This window comes from Pan paniscus, chromosome 18, assembly GCF_029289425.2.
Source record: "Pan paniscus chromosome 18, NHGRI_mPanPan1-v2.0_pri, whole genome shotgun sequence".
NCBI lineage: Eukaryota > Metazoa > Chordata > Mammalia > Primates > Hominidae > Pan > Pan paniscus.
In genome coordinates, this window is record NC_073267.2 from 34,042,422 (window position 1) to 34,058,529 (window position 16,108).

At 45.7% G+C, this 16,108-nt stretch overlaps 1 pseudogene across 1 annotated transcript in view; it reads right to left on the reverse strand.

Annotated features, from left to right (window-relative positions):
* Window positions 1-9,314: 9,314 nt before the first annotated feature.
* LOC129394180 (histone-lysine N-methyltransferase SETMAR-like) overlaps window positions 9,315-16,108 on the reverse strand; it is a 28,894-nt pseudogene continuing 22,100 nt past the window's right edge. The window contains exon 2 of the transcript XR_008954902.2: window positions 9,315-15,115. The product of XR_008954902.2 is annotated as a histone-lysine N-methyltransferase SETMAR-like (transcript). The remainder of the gene's footprint in view (window positions 15,116-16,108) is intronic.

Genomic DNA, 16,108 nt, shown 5'->3' on the forward strand with positions numbered 1-16,108 from the left:
ATAGTGTTTACCATTAAAATAACCAGGAGTTCTTGGAGGGTAGCTGATTACATTTCTTGAGACAAGAAAAATCAGGATGGGTCTATAGCATCCTGTTCATTCCAGAAAGTAAGGATATTTTCAAGGATATCGGGGTAGTGGTACAAAGACAAAGGTGATAATAATTTTTTTTTGAGGCGGAGTTTTGCTCTTGTTGCCCAGGTTGTAGTGCAATAGAGCCTCTTGCCTCACTGCAATCTCTAGGTTCAAGTGATTCTCCTGCCTCAGCCTCCCGAATAGCTGGGATTACAGGCGCCCACCACCACGCCCAGCTAATTTTTGTATCTTTAGTAGAGATGGGGTTTCACCATGTTGGCCAGGCTGGTCTCAAACTCCTGACCTCAGATGATCCACTCACCTCAGCCTCCCCAAGTGCTGCGATTACAGGCGTGAGCCACTGAGCCCAGCCGTGAGGACTTTAAATAAGAAGATGCAGATAAAGCACTTGGCACTGGGCCTGCAGCATAGGACATGATTCAAATGAGTTAGTTTATTGAAGAGGGCAGGGGGTGGTAGCAGGAACAGACATCAGAGAGGCAGAGTGCAGAGAGGAGCTTTCCCAGGCATGCTGTCTGGCTGATCAGGTGGCCAGTCAGTTGACTGGCACATGCTAACTGAGTCCCAACAAGGTGCCAGCCACTGGAGACATGATGGTGAACAATGCAGGGCCCTACAATTTTTCCTCCTCTATGGACTTCTCTCCAAGTCCCACTGGCTATCTTAGCTACAAACAATTCCCTACCACACTTTTCCCTTCAGGCTATTTTCATGAATAGAACCAGGACATTCCAGGCTTGGCTTCTTTCCTGTCCCAGGTTGGGCCACTGGCTTCACCACTGAACAGCCCGAGGTCTCAATTCAGGGCACAGGCACTCAGCTAATCTCCACCAAAGTGGTTAGGAGCATGGGCTTTGAAATGGATGACAGAGGTTTGAATCCTGACTCAGCTGCTTCTTATCTGTGACCTTGGGTAAATAATATAACATTACAAAGCCTCAGTTTTCTTATTTGTAAGTAGGCATAATAATCCCTACCCAAAAGGAATGTGATGATTAAATGAGATTACGTGAGTGTATGTGTATATAGTATACACATATAGATCAGAGATAGATGGTAGGTAGCTAGGTAGGTAGGTAGATAGATAGATAGAGGCACTGAGTAACGTTAGTGGCTGCCATTATTGCCTTAATATTCCAGTTACTTCAGGGTTTGCTCCTTGGAGGATTTTGGATATTTGCTTATGAGTATAAACAAACAGATTAGGCCAGGCACAGTGGCCCATGCCTGTAATCCCAGCACTTTGGGAGGCCAAGGTGGGTGGGTCACTTGAGGTCAGGAGTTTGAGACCACCCTGGCCAACATGGCGATACCCTGTCTCTACTAAAAAAAATACAAAAAATTAGCAGGGATTGGTGGCAGTCACCTGTAGTCCTAGCTACTCAGGAGGCTGAGGCAAGAATTGCTTGAACCCAGGAGGCGGAGGTTGCAGCCAAGATCACGCCACTGCACTCCAGCCTGGGTGACAGAGCAAGACTCCGTCTCAAACAAACAAACAAACAAAAACCCCAAATAGATTATATCAGACCAGTGGCAAAATTTTTTTTCTGGGTATTAATAATGCATTATAGCATTTTCAGGAAGTTATAGCCATTTTATTTCAAACTTTCCCCAAATCGTTAACAGATAAATCAATGAAGAATGTCAGAAAGATTCTGGGAAAAAAATGTCTCTATGACAATAGCCAGGGTGGGCAAGTGGTTGCAAAGCACAGGGTGTATTTGAGTCCACAGGATCTACTGAGATCAAGGCCACTCACAACTCCTGGAGGTGGGTGCCATTCACTACCAGGTAAACAATAGGTTTGTATAGTTAGTGCAACAGATTTCCAGCAGATAACAGTACATTGTTTTAAGGAAAGGGCACCTCTTTCCTAGTTCATACAAAGTTGCTAAGAATTTATGAATGAGCCGAAGAGCTGACTGTGGCCTCTCTAGAGGATAGAATGTGTACCATACTTGTCTATTGGGCTAGATTAGGACCTAACAAACCTGTGGCAGAGAGGAACTGTCTTCTCTCAGGGTCTGGGGCAAAGAGTGGGATTCCCTGGTGTGACAGACAGGATTCTAATAGATGCTCCCTCAAGATTCCTGTCCCCTGGTTATTCAGTCAAGCACTAATTTAGGTGCTGCTGTGAAAGGATTTGGCAGATGTAATTAAAATTCCAAGTCAGTTGATATTAGGATACCGAGATTATCACCTAGTCAGGTAGCCATTTAAAAGCAAGCTTTTCTCTGGCTGGTAGCAGAACAGGAAGTTATGAGGGGCATTTGAGCCATTGCTGACTTGAAGAAGGAGGCAGCCATGTGCTGAGGAATGCGGAGGCCTCCAGAGAGCTGCCACTACCCGACATCCAGCAAGGAGCTGACTTTGGCTAACAACCTAAACGAGCTCAAAAGTGGATTCTTCTTCAAAGCATCTGGATAAGAGCCCAGCTCAGCCAACACCTAGACTTTGCCCTTTTGAGACTGAGCTAAGAACCCAGTCATGCCCATACAGTGGGACTTAGGGAACTGTGAGATAATAATTGGTTGTGGCTTTAAGCTGCTAAATGCGTAGTAATTTGTTATGCAGCAATAGGAAACAAATATTATTTGTTTCATGAAAGAGCTCAGCTGGAGATAACTTGGGAATCCCTTCAGGAGAGGACTCTGTCAGCTGTCTTGCATTATGCTGGTGGAGAGAACACATTTTCCCCACTCCTGATGTTTACTTTTATGCAGGTAGAGATCTACAGGTGTAACATTACTGACCTTCCCCCACCTCCTGACTTACTTAGGAAGCAATGGAGTTATTAGGAAGGAGAAATGGTATGTCTATATATCTGTTCCTTCCTCTGTTTTTCCCCTTGAGAGTGAACCTGTTGCCTAAGAACTTAGGTTCTGTTCTACACTGTCAAATTCCAAGTTGTTGTTTTTTTTTTTTTTTTTTGAGACAGAGTCTTGCTCTGTCGCTCAGGCTGGAGTGCAGTGGCATCATCTTCACTCATTGCAACCTCTGCCTCCCAGGCTCAAGCAATTCTCCTGTCTCAGCCTCTCGAGTAGCTGGGATTACAGGCACATGCCACCATGCATGGCTAATTTTTTTATTTTTAATAGAGACAGGATTTCACCATGTTGGCCCGACTGGTCTCAAACTCCTGACCTCAAGTGATCCACCTGCCACAGCCTCCCAAAGTGCTGGGATTACAGGCGTAAGCCACTGCACCCAGCCATCAAATTCCAAGTTTTACAAGGGGAAGGCTGTCAAGGTCTAGTACTACCTGTGACTATGGATGGGTAAACATGGTCCAGAACTGACGAAGAAGAAAGATGTATTAGTCTGGTCTCACATTGCTAAAGACATACCCGAGACTGGATAATTTAGAAAGGAAAGAGGTTTAATTGACTCACAGTTCAGCATGGCTGGAGAGGTCCCAGGAAACTTACAGTCATGGCGGAAGGGGAAGCAAACATGTCCTTGTTCACATGGCGGGAATAATAAGAAGTGCTGAGCAAAGTTGGAAAAGTCCCTTATAAAACTACCAGATCTCATGAGAACTCACTCACTGTCACAAGAACAGCATGGAGGTAACTGCCCCCTATGATTCAATTACCTCTCACTGGGTTCCTCCCATGACATGTGGAGATTACAATGGGGACTATAATTCACGATGAGATTTGGGTGGGGGGACACAGCCAAACCATATCAAAGACCTTAATTAATGGTCTCCCTCATCTCTCCCACCCCTGCCAGAAACCACATATAAACATACAGCCCTGGAAGAACTGACCTAATCTGCTCACCCTTGAGCACTTAGAAGGGAGCTGCACAGGTAGACTGACTTGAGGAAAGATGCCTGCCTGCACTTGAAAAGCCCTGTAGGTAAGGCTTCCTATTCATGCCTTAATAGTCAGATAGTGGTCTGCATATTTGTTCAATACTGGGTGTTGTAGACTGAATGTATATCCTGCCCCCTCACCCCAATTCATATGAAGAGGTCCTGATACCTCAGAATGTGACTGTATTTGGAGAGGGTTTTAAAGAGGTAATTTGTTGGGAGCCGAAAAGGCCACAGGGATTGTGACCAACTCAGCATTCCACTGGAGGCTACATGATCAAACAGCAAACTGTTTATTATGAATGCAGGATGTAAGCAAACTCACACTGCGCCTGCTGCCAAAAGGTTTGCTGAGGGCCATCACTCCCTGGCTCCGGGCTCCTTGAAGTTATCTACTGGGAAATCTAGCGCCTATTGTTCGAAGGATACAGTCTCACAAGCCTGCTGTGAACCAAACAGCTGACTGACAATTACCGGTCAACCAGTCCCCCTTTCTCGTTATCTCTTTTACCAATAAATACAGAGGGCTGTGTAAAGCTCAGGGCCCTTGGCCGGGCGTGGTGGCTCACACCTGTAATCCCAGCACTTTGGGAGGCTGAGGCGGGCAGATCACGAGGTCAGGAGATCAAGACCATCCTGGCTAACATGGTGAAACCCCATCTCTACTAAAAATACAAAAAATTAGCCAGGCGTGGTGGCGGGAACTTGTAGTCCCAGCCACTCTGGAGGCTGAGGCAGGAGAATGGCATGAACCTGGGAGGCGGAGCTTGCAGTGAGCCGAGATCATGCCACTGCACTCCAGCCTGGGCCAAATGCGAGACTCCATCTCAAAAAAAAAAAAAAAAAAAAAAAAAAGCTCAGGGCCCTTGTCCACCAGAGACAAGGTGCCCCCTGACCCCTTCTTCCAAATATACTCTTCTGTCTTTGTCTTTTATTCCCGCATTCACCCCCCTTTGTTCAGTCTCCCAAGGTCCGTGCAGGTTACAGTAATTGAGTTACAGTGAAGTTGTTAGGGTGGGCTCTAATTCAATACGACTGGTACACTTAAGAGGAAATTTAGACACAGACATATACAAAGTGAAGACCATGTAGAGACACAAGGAGAACAAGGCCATTTACAAGACAATGAGAGAGGCCTCAGAAGAAACCAACTCTGCCGACACCTTGGTCTTGGACTTCCAGTCTCCAGAACTATGAGAAAATAAACTTCTGTTGTTGAAGCCACCCAATCTGTGGTACCTTGTTATGGTATACCTAGCTAAAGAGCACACTGGCCACTCAAGAGGAAACTTGCCTTACGCCACTTGCCTCTGTTTGATAGAACCTAACATACTATTCTGACTGCTAATTGTAAATAAAATAAGGAATAATTAAAGAAAAGTTACAGCCCATCTAAGGGACTCAGAAACCAGAGGAGGGAAGATCAAGCCAGTCCCTGGATGAAATGTTATTTATTTTTTAAAACAGAGTCTCGCTCTGTCACCCAGGCTGGAGTGCAGTGGTGCGATCTCAGCTCACTGCAACCTCCACTTCCCGGGTTCATGCCATTCTCCTGCCTCAGCCTCCCGAGTAGCTGGGACCACCGGCGCCCGCCACCCCTCCCAGCTAATTTTTTTTATTTTTAGTACAGACAGGGTATCACCGTGTCAGCCAGGATGGTCTCGATCTCCTGACCTCGTGATCCGCTCGCCTCGGCCTCCCAAAGTGCTGGGATTACAGGCATGAGCCACCGCGCCCAGCCATTCTCCTGACCTTGTGATCCACCCTCCTCAGCTTCCCAAAGTGCTGGGATTACAGGCGTGAGCCACTGCACCTGGCCAAAATGGTTTTAACTGAAGTAAAATTGATTGAAGTCTGTTTTTTAAAAAAAGTTACAAGAGCTCAAACTTCCTTGTCACCAATCCTGTTCCTTCCAAATCCCTGGCCATCCAGCCAAATCATGAGCAACTGCCCATGCGTTAGTATAGGTCTGTACTTCTGGCTATTTCTCATTCCAGACATAGCAAACAATCAAACATACTAGTCAAAATTCCGGCCACTGCGAGGCCATGACAGCAGATTTTGCAGACTCTTCTGTAAAATGAGAGATACTCCAGGAGGTCATAGACACTAATGGAGGGAGAGGAAGACAATGTAGCAAGAGTTGGTGTTGGGCTGGGTGCCGTGACTCATGCCAGTAATCCCAGCACTTCGGGAGGCTGAGGCAGGAGGATCACTTGAGACCAGGAGTTTGAGACCAGCCTGGGCAACATAGTGAGACCTTGTCTCTACTAAAAATGAAAAAGTTAGCTAGGCGTAGTGGCACATGCCTGTAGTCCCAGCTACTTGGGAGGCTGAGGTAGGAGGGTCACTTGGGCCTGGGAGGTTGAGGCTGCAGTGAGCTGTGATCATGCCACTGCACTCCAGTCTCGGTGACAGAGTGAGACCCTGACTCAAAAAACAAACAAACAAAAAAGTTGGTGTGAAGGAGTGGATTCTTCTATTGGTGTTTGCCATGTTTGCCATGGACACTGAGCGTTACCGGATCTGCTGGATCTCAAGCACCACACAGTAGACCAGCATGTGATGTAATGCAGCCTGGACTTGCTGCAGAGCCTTCTCTCGCTCCAGTCCCTGCTCAAAACTAGCAGCATAGACCGGGCACTGTGGGTCATGCCTGTAATCCCAGGATTTTGGGAGGCTGAGGTGGGTGGATCACTTGAGGTCAGGAGTTGGAGACAAGCCCGGCCAATATGGTGAAACCTCATCTCTACTAAAAATACAAAGAATAGTCAGGCATTGTGGCACATGCCTGTAATCCCAGCTACTTGGGATGCTGCTTGGCAGGAGAATCTCTTAAACCCGGGAGGCAGAGGTTGCAGTGAGCTGAGATCGCACCATTGCACTCCAGCTTTGGCGACAAAGCGAAACTCTGCCTCAAAAAAAAAAAAAAAAAAAAAGTCCGGGCGTGGTGGCTCATGCCTATAATCCCAGCACTTTGGGAGGCCGAGGCAGGCGGATCACAAGGTCAAGAGATCAAGACCATCCTGGCCAACATGGTGAAACTCCGTCTCTACTAAAAATACCAAAATTAGCTGGGCGTGGTGGTGCGCACCTGTAGTCCCAGCTACTCGGGAGGCTGAGGCAGGAGAACTGCTTGAACCCAGGGGGCAGGGGTTGCAGTGAGCCCAGATGGCACCAATGCACTCCAGCCTGGTGACAGAGTGAGACTCCGTCTCAAAAAAAAAAAAAAGGAAAAAAACAAACAAACTAGCAGCCTTACAAATACTAATTTGCTCCAAGAAAGATACTGTATCTGGGAACAGCAGCTACAATTGGAGTCACCATCTGATAAAGTTTATGATAGTCCACAGTCATTCTCCGAGATCCATCTGACTTCTGCACAGGCCACACTGGTGGGTTAAATGAGCATGTGATAGGTGTCATCACCCTTGCTTCTTTTAATTTTTTGATGGTGGCATTAATCTCTGTGCTTCCCTCAGGAATGTGGTATTTCTACTGGCTTCTTTTCTCTGTAGGGAGGGGAAGTTCCAGGGGCTTTCACTTAGGCCTTCCTGTCATATTGACCTTCAGTCTGAGTCAGAGAGCCTATGTGGGGATTCTGGCACTATGTCAGTTTTCAATCAGTTGTCTCAGCTCTAAATGTCACCCTCCAGTACCTGCTCTAAGATAACGGGCTGGACTTCTAATACATTTCTCCTTGCAAAGAACATGATGTTATGCTTTGTCAGTAGAGGGCGCTGGTGGGACATTGCAAGAAGAAGGGGAAGCTCTTCCTGGTTCTGGTCCTGTTGAGGTTTCATTTTTCTTGCTCTTGCTGCAGTTTTTCAGGGGCAGATCCCAGTGGTTCTCTGCCCTAGATGCATGTCCAGAGTGAAAAGTCCTTGGGAGGCCCAAAGACCCCAGTTTGCAACACTTTACCACGTTCCCTCCCCCAATATGGACACCACAAATCCCATACCACATGCCGCCTTTGCTGTGAGTGGCTCCTGGCACTTGGACAGTTTTTGCACACCCACCACTGGTCCTGACCTTTATTGGCTTTCTCTAGCACTGAACTCTGGCAGAGCACGCTTCTCCAGTACTTGGCTTCTGTAGCGGTCTAGCTTTCTCCAGCACTGTGCTCTCACCAAGCGCACTTTATCTAACAGGTAGAAAGCATGGCTTTCTCTGCCACTTGGTTCCTGTATGGGTAGAGCTTCCTCAGGCACTGGGCTCTCGCTGAGTCTGCATGCTCTCGTGCTTGACTCCTCTAATAGCCTGACTCTCTACAGTGCTTGATCCTTGCACTGGCAAAGCTCTTTCCAGCAATGGGCTCCTGCAGAGTGAGTTTCCTACAGTTCTTGGTTCCAACAGTGCTTGGTGGAATAGCAGCTTCACCTGATACCCCAGAGGGCAGATTTCTAGGAGGTCTCATTTGGTGAGGCATGTCAGTGGCTTCTCTGCCATGCCTTTCAAATGACATCTGGATCTCAGCCCTTGTGGGAGAAGATTCTTCATTGGATACTGTATCTCAGCCCCGGGGATAGTAGCTGATCTTTATATCTGCCACCTCTGTATTTCTGCATTCTTTTTTTTTTTTTTTTTTATTGAGACAGCACTCTGTTGCCCAGGCTGGAGTACAGTGGTGCAATCACAGCTCACTGCAGCCTCAAACTCCTGGGCTCAAGAGATCCTTCAGCTGGGCGCAGTGGCTCATGCCTATAATCCCAGCACTTTGGGAGGCCGAGACAGGCGGATCACAAGATCAGGAGATCGAGACCAGCCTGGCCAACGTGGTGAAACCCCGTCTCTACTAACAATACAAAAATTAGCTGTGCATGGTGGCAGGTGCCTGTAGTCCCAGCTACTCCGGAGGCTGAGGCAGGAGAATTGCTTGAACCCGGGAGGCAGAGGTTGTAGTGAGCTGAGCTAAGATCACGCCACTGCACTCCAGCCTGGGCAACAGAGCGAGACTCCATCTCAAAAAAAAAAAAAAAAGAAAGATCCTTCAGCCTCAGCCTCCTCAGTAGCTGGGACCACAGGTTTGCACCACCATGCCTGGCTAATTTTAAAATTTATTTATTTATTTATTTATTTATTTATTTATTTATTTATTTTTTTGGAGATGGAGTCTCACTCTGTGGCCCAGGCTGGAGTGCAGTGGCGCGATCTCAGCTCACTGCAAGCTCCGCCTTCTGGGTTTAAGAGATTCTCCTGCTTCAGCCTCCCGAGTAGCTGGGACTACAGGCGCCCACCAACACGCCCGGCTAAATTTTTTTGTATTTTTAGTAGAGACGGGGTTTCACTGTGTTAGCCAGGATGGTCTCGATCTCCTGACCTCGTGATCCGCCCACCTAGGCCTCCCAAAGTTCTGGGATTACAGGCATGAGCCACTGCGCCCGGCTTAAAATTTATCTTTATTTTTTGTAGAGATGAGGTCTTACTATATTGCCCAGGCTCTCTGTATTCTTTAGAATTGTCTTTAGCTCTCATTAACCAATTCCCTATCATTCCAATCCCCTATCAATAATTCCTTATGTTAAACTCCCATTGTGGCTTCTGCCTTTTGATTGAACCTTAACTGATATAATAAGTGGCACTGGGAGTGATCCCAGGAGACAGACCTGCGGAGATGGATTTGGGGATTTATTTAATCACACCCTGGGCTTGAGCTCCCTGCTGAGCTCCTTGCCTTGGGAAGTGGGATGCCAGCAACCCATGGCCTGCAGTAGCATTCCAGCTAGTGACTCTGTCACGTGATGGTGGTGAAGTGCCTACTGAAGCACATGCCTTGGGAACCCAAATGGCTGCTATTCTTGACTACAGTGACAGCAGTAATGACCAAGGAGCAAGGACTGTGGTGTGCGATGGATTCTTTTCAGTACAGTTGAGTTATTACAAAGAGAAAATGGCAAGCTCAGGTCTATTCACTCTCAGCTCAAGTCACAGTCTGAGAATCAGAATGCTTCCATGACAGGCCTAAAATAATCTCTGACTTGTGTAGACCCACGGCTGATATTGCTGAAAGTCAAACACATAATTTAATTGTGTGGTTTGCTGAAAAGTAATGAGTTGAATTTGCAGTCTCATCAAATTTGTCATGCAAAAACTAGGGCACTAATTGGGAAATAATAGGATCCAGAAATTTGGAATGGTGAATCTGGTTGGACCCAGATGAAGCCAACAATATTGAACTCCTATGTCATTCAGAGTCTCCCTTGTGAGTGGAAGTAGCCTGATGTCCACAGTCTGAAGAGACTCACTTTCCTGTCTGAAAAGGCTGTGATAACCTCACCTGGGCAAATGCCTTGAAAGTGGATGCTCATACCCTCAAAATCCACCACAACCAATCTGTTGCCAGTAGGTCTTTAATAGGGTCAAATCTCATCATGGGCCAGGCACAGTGGCTCACACCTGTAATCTCAGCACTGTGGGAGACCAAGGCGGGTGGATCACCTAAGGTCAGGAGTTCAAGACCAGCCTGTCCAACATGGTGAAACCCTGTTGCTACTAAAAACACAAAAATTAGCCGGGCATGATGGTGCACACCTGTAATCCCAGCTACTCAGGAGGCTGAGGCAGGAAAGTCGCTTGAACCCGGGAGGCGGAGGTTGCCAAGAGCCGAGATTGTGCCATTGCACTCCAGCCTGGGCAACAGAATGAGACTCTATCTCGAAAAAAAACAAAAACAAAAACAAAAACAAAAAAAATCTCACCATGTTTCAGGGGGACAGATACACACTGAGACCCAGGAGGAAATGACCCAGCTTACACACTAAAATAATTGCAGGACATTGTTGATATGTTAGCAGAAAACTAGGGTGTATGGGAAGATGGGTGCTAAGGATGTTAGACCAGTGAGGGGAGAATGTGATACTAGATAAGGCCAAATTCATTGATGTGGGTGCATGTGCTAGAGACTCCAGATGTAATGTGTTAGCTTGTGTACCTGAATTTGGCTGTAAGAGACTACTTGGCTGGTTGACTGGAATTTGGACTTCATGGTGGCCTACCACTATTAAGTGGTTAGTGAAATGAGATGCCAGATCTTTCCTGGTAATCACAAGGAAGAGAGAATCCAAAGGCTTAGCATGATAGACTGCGTTTATCATGTGTACTCTATCAACTCTATTTTATGAGAGGACCCAGAAGGCACTCCTTTTGCTAGGGCATTGAAGGGAGCAGGTGTATCTTTGAGAAGTTCTCTGGTTGCTGTCCTTTGTAGGCCAAGTAAGGCTGCAGGAAATGCACCATTGAGGTGGGCCCTCTGATCTTGGGATATGAAGGGACCCTGACAAGTTAGATACATCAACTGTAAAGGGCAGCAGAGACCACCAGGCAATCTAATTTCTTGGCTTGCAGAGGTCTTGGCGGTAGCTAATGGATTATAGTGTCCCTAGGAACAAAGTAGATGGGCAGTGTACTCCAATATTTCTTGGTCTGTTTCCTTGTTGATCATCTGTTCTATCCATTATTGAAAGTAGGGTATTGAGGCCAGGTGCGGTGACTCACACCTGTAATCCCAGCACTTTGGGAGGCCGAGGCCAGATCGCCTGAGGTCAGGAGTTCAAGACCAGCCTGGCCAACATGGTGAAACTCCATCTCTACTAAAAATACAAAAAAATTCTAGCTGAGTGTGGTGGCACATGCCTGCAATCCTGGCTACTCAGGAGGCTGAGGCAGGAGAATCACTTGAACCCAAGGCAGAGGTTGCAGTGAGCCAAGATTGTGCCATTGCATTCCAGCCTGGGTGACAAAGTGAGACTCTGTCACAAAAAAAAAAAAAAAAAAAAGGCTGGGTGCGGTGGCTCATGCCTGTAATCCCAGCACTTTGAGAGGCCGAGGCGGGTGGATCACGAGGTCAGGAGATCGAGACCATCCTGGCTAACACAGTGAAACCCTGTCTCTACTAAAAATACAAAAAATTAACCAGGCGTGGTGGTGGGCGCCTGTAGTCCCAGCTACTCGGGAGGCTGAGACAGAAGAATGGTGTGAACCCAGGAGGCGGAGTTTTCAGTGAGCCGAGATTGAGCCACTGCACTCCAGCCTGGGGGACAGAGCAAGACTCTGTCTCAAAAAAAAAAAAAAAAAAAAAGAAAAAGTAGAGTATTGAAATCTCTGCCTAATATTGTTGAATTGCTTATTTCTCCCTTCAGTTCTATCAGTTTTTGCTTCATGTATTTTGGGGCTCTGTTGTTAGATGCATGTATGTTTTCAATTATTATGGCTTCCTGATGGATTGACCCCTTTATCATTATAAAATGTCTTTTGTATCTAGTAACAATTTTTGTCTTAAATTCTGGTTTGTCTGATATATATATTAGCATAGCCACTCCACATCCCCGTTTTTTGTTTTTTTGAGACTGAGTTTAGCTCTATTGCCCAGGCTGGAGTGCAGTAGCACGATCTCAGCTCACTGCAACCCCCGCATCCTGGGTTCAAGCATTTCCTGTGCCTCAGCCTCTCAAGTAGCTGGGATTACAGGCTCCTGCCACCTGCCTGGCTAATTTTTATATTTTTAGTAGAGACGAGGTTTCACCATGTTGGCCAGGCTGGTCTTGAACTCCTGACCTTGGGCAATCTGCCTGCCTCGGCCTCCCAAAGTGTTGGGATTATAGGCATGAGCCCCTGTGCCTGGCCTCCTTTTTTCTTTTTTTTTTTTTTGGAGTCAGGGTCTTTCTGTCACTCAGGCTGGAATGAATGGTACGATCGCAGCTCACTGCAGCCTCGACCATGCCTAGCTAACTTTTGTATTTTTTATTGTAGAGATGGGTTTTGCCATGTTGCCCAGGCTGGTCTCAAACTTCTGGGCTGAAGAAATATGCCTTCCAGGCTGGGCGTGGTGGCTCACACCTTTGGGAGGCCGAGGTGGGCAGATCACAAGGTCAGGAGATCAAGACCATCCTGGCTAACACAGTGAAACCCCATCTCTACTAAAAATACAAAAAAATCAGCTGGGCATGGTGGCAGGCGCCTGTAGTCCCAGCTACTCAGGAGGCTGAGGCAGAAGAATGGCGTGAACCCAGGAGCAGAGCTTGCAGTGAGCCAAGATCGCATCACTGCACTCCAGCCTGGGTGACTGAGCGAGACTCCACCTCAAAAAAAAAAAAAAAAAAAAGAAAAGAAAAAAGAAAAAAAAGAAATATGCCTTCCAAATCGCTGGGATTACAGGCATGAGCCACCACACCCAGCAAACACATCTCTTATAGTTACTTTTGCATGGCATATCTTGTTATATCCTTTTACTTACAAACTATTTATCTTTGAATATAAAGGCACTATATACAGTCATGTGTTGCTTAACAATGGGGATACATTCTGAGAAATGTGTCATGGGCGATTTTGTCATTGTGCAGACATCATGGAATGTAGTTACACAAACCTAGATGGTATAACCTGCTACTACAAATCTAGACTATATCATATAGACTATTGCTCCTAGCCTACAGATCTGTACAGCATGTTACTGTCCTGAATACTGTAGGTGATATATATATAATACTGTAACATGATGGTAAGTATTTGTGTATTTAAACACACAGAAAAGGTACAGTAAAAATACAGCATAAAAGATAAAATGATATGCCACACTGGTATACCAGGGTATGCCATGGTAAGTACCAGGGCACTTACCAGAATGGAGCCTACAGGACTGGAAGTTGCCCTAGATGAGTTAGTAAGTCAGTAGTGAGTGAATGTGAAGGCCTAGGACATTATGGTACACCACTGTAGGCTTTATGAACACTGTATATATAGGCTACACTAAATTTACAAAAAAGATTTTTTCTGCAGTAATAAATTAATTTTAGCTAAGTGCAACTTTTGGTGCAAATGTAATTGCGGTTTCGCACCATGAATTTTAAATCATTATAACCAGGCTCAAACACATATTTATTAATCAAAATAGGAACCAGTACAAACAACACATTTTTTCCAATAAGAAATGTTTGTTTATTCCTGTAGCGTAAAAATCTGTGCTTCAGGATTCAGCGAACTCTTGGAAAGCATTTTCTGCATCCTGCTGGTTTGTTTTCCCTGCAAAACTGCTGGGATGCTTGAAGAAGTGGTAGTCAGTTGGCAAGAGGTCAGGTGAATATGGTGGATGAGGCAAAATTTCATAGCCCAATTCGTTCAACATTTTTTTTTTTTTTTTGAAATGAAGTCTCACTCTGTCGCCCAGGTTGGAGTGCAGTGGCACAATCTTGGCTCATCGCAACCTCCACCTTCCGGGTTCAAGCAGTTCTCTTGCCTCAGCCTCTCGAGTAGCTGGGATTACAGGCGCCAGCTACCATACCCAGCTAACTTTTGTATTTTTAGTAGAGACAGGTTTCACCATGTTGGCCAGGCTGTTCTCGAACTCCTGACCTCAAGTGATCCGTCCACCTTGGCCTCCCAAAATGTTGGGATTACAGGCGTGAGCCACCGCACCCGGCCTCAACATTTGAAGCGCTGGTTATGCGATGTGTGGTTGTTGTCATGGAGAATAACTGGGCCCTTTCTGTTGAGCAATGCCACAGCAGGCCTTGCAGTTTTCAGTGCATCTCATCGATTTGCTGAGCATACTTCTCAGATGTAATGGTTTCACTGGGATTCAGAAAGTTGCAGTGGATCAGACCAGCAGCAGACCACCAAACAGTGACCGTGACCTTTTTTTGGTGCAAGGTTGGCTTTGGGAAGTGCTTTAGAGCTGCTTCTCAGTACAGCCACAGAGCTGGTTGTTGCCGGTTGTCATATAAAATCGACTTTTTGTCACACATCACAATCTGATCAAGAAATGGTTCGTTGTTGTTGCATAGAATAAGAGAAGATGACACTTCAAAATGATGATTTTTTTAATTTTTGGTAAGGTCATGAGGCACCCACTTATTGAGCTTTTTCACCTTTCCAATTTGCTTCAAATGCCAGAGAGCCATAGAACGGTCGATGGTTGAGTTCTTGGGCAACTTCTCGTGTAGTTTTAACAGGATCAACTTCAATGAGAGCTTTCAGTTGGTCATTGTCAACTTCCGATGGCCAGACACTATGCTTCTCATCTTCAAGGCTCTCGTCTTCTTTGCAAAACTTCTTGAACCACCACTGTACTATATGTTCATTAGCAGTTCCTGGGCCAAGTGTGTTGTTGATGTTGCGAAGTGTCTCCACAGCTTTATGACCCATTTTTAACTCGAATAAGAAAATCGCTTGAATTTGCTTTTTGTCTAACATCATTTCCATAGTCTAAAATAAACGTAAAATAAACAGCAGTAATGAGTCATTAAAAAAATAAAGTGAGAAATGACCATTAAAATGATGTATAACATAACCACATTTATTTAAGAATGCATTCCAAAATCAAATGGCAAATTTCAACAATTACTTTTGCACTCACTTAGTAACTTTATAATTTTTTTTTTTTTTTTTTTTTTTTTTTGAGATGGAGTCCTGCTTTGGCGCCCAGGTTGGAGTGCAGTATTGTGATCTCGGCTCACGGCAACCTCTGCCTCCCGGGTTCAAGTGATTCTTCTGCCTCAGCCTCCTGAGTAGCTGGGATTACAGGCGCACGCCACCAGGCCTGGCTAATTTTTATATTTTTAGTAGAGACGGGGTTTCACCATATTGGTCAGGCTGGTCTCAAACTCCTGACCTCAGGTGATCCACCCGCCTTGGCCTCCCAAAGTGCTGAAATTACATGCGTGAGCCACCTCACCCAGCCAAACTTTTAAATTTTTTAAACTTACTCTTTTGTCAATAAGCTCATTAATAAATGTTATTACACTTAGCTTAAAGTACACATTGTACAGCTGTACAAAAATATTTCCTTTCTTTATATCCTTATTCCAGAAGCTTTTTCTATTTTATTTTATTTATTTTTTGATACGGAGTTTTGCTCTTGTTGCCCAGGCTGGAGTGCAAATGGCATGATCTCGGCTCACCACAACCTCCACCTCCCGTGTTCAAGCGATTCTCCTGTCTCTGCCTCCCGAGTAGCTGGGATTACAGACATGCGCCACCACGCCCAGCTAATTTTGTATTTTTTTCAGTAGAGACGGGGTTTCTCCATGTTGGTCAGGCTGGTCTCGAACTCCTGACCTCAAGTGATCCACCCACCTCAGCCTCCCAAAGTGCTGGGATTACAGGCATGAGCCACCGCACCCGGCCAACTTTTTCTATTTTAAAAAGTATATTTTTCAATATTTTAAACTTTTTTGTTAAAAACTAAGACACACATAC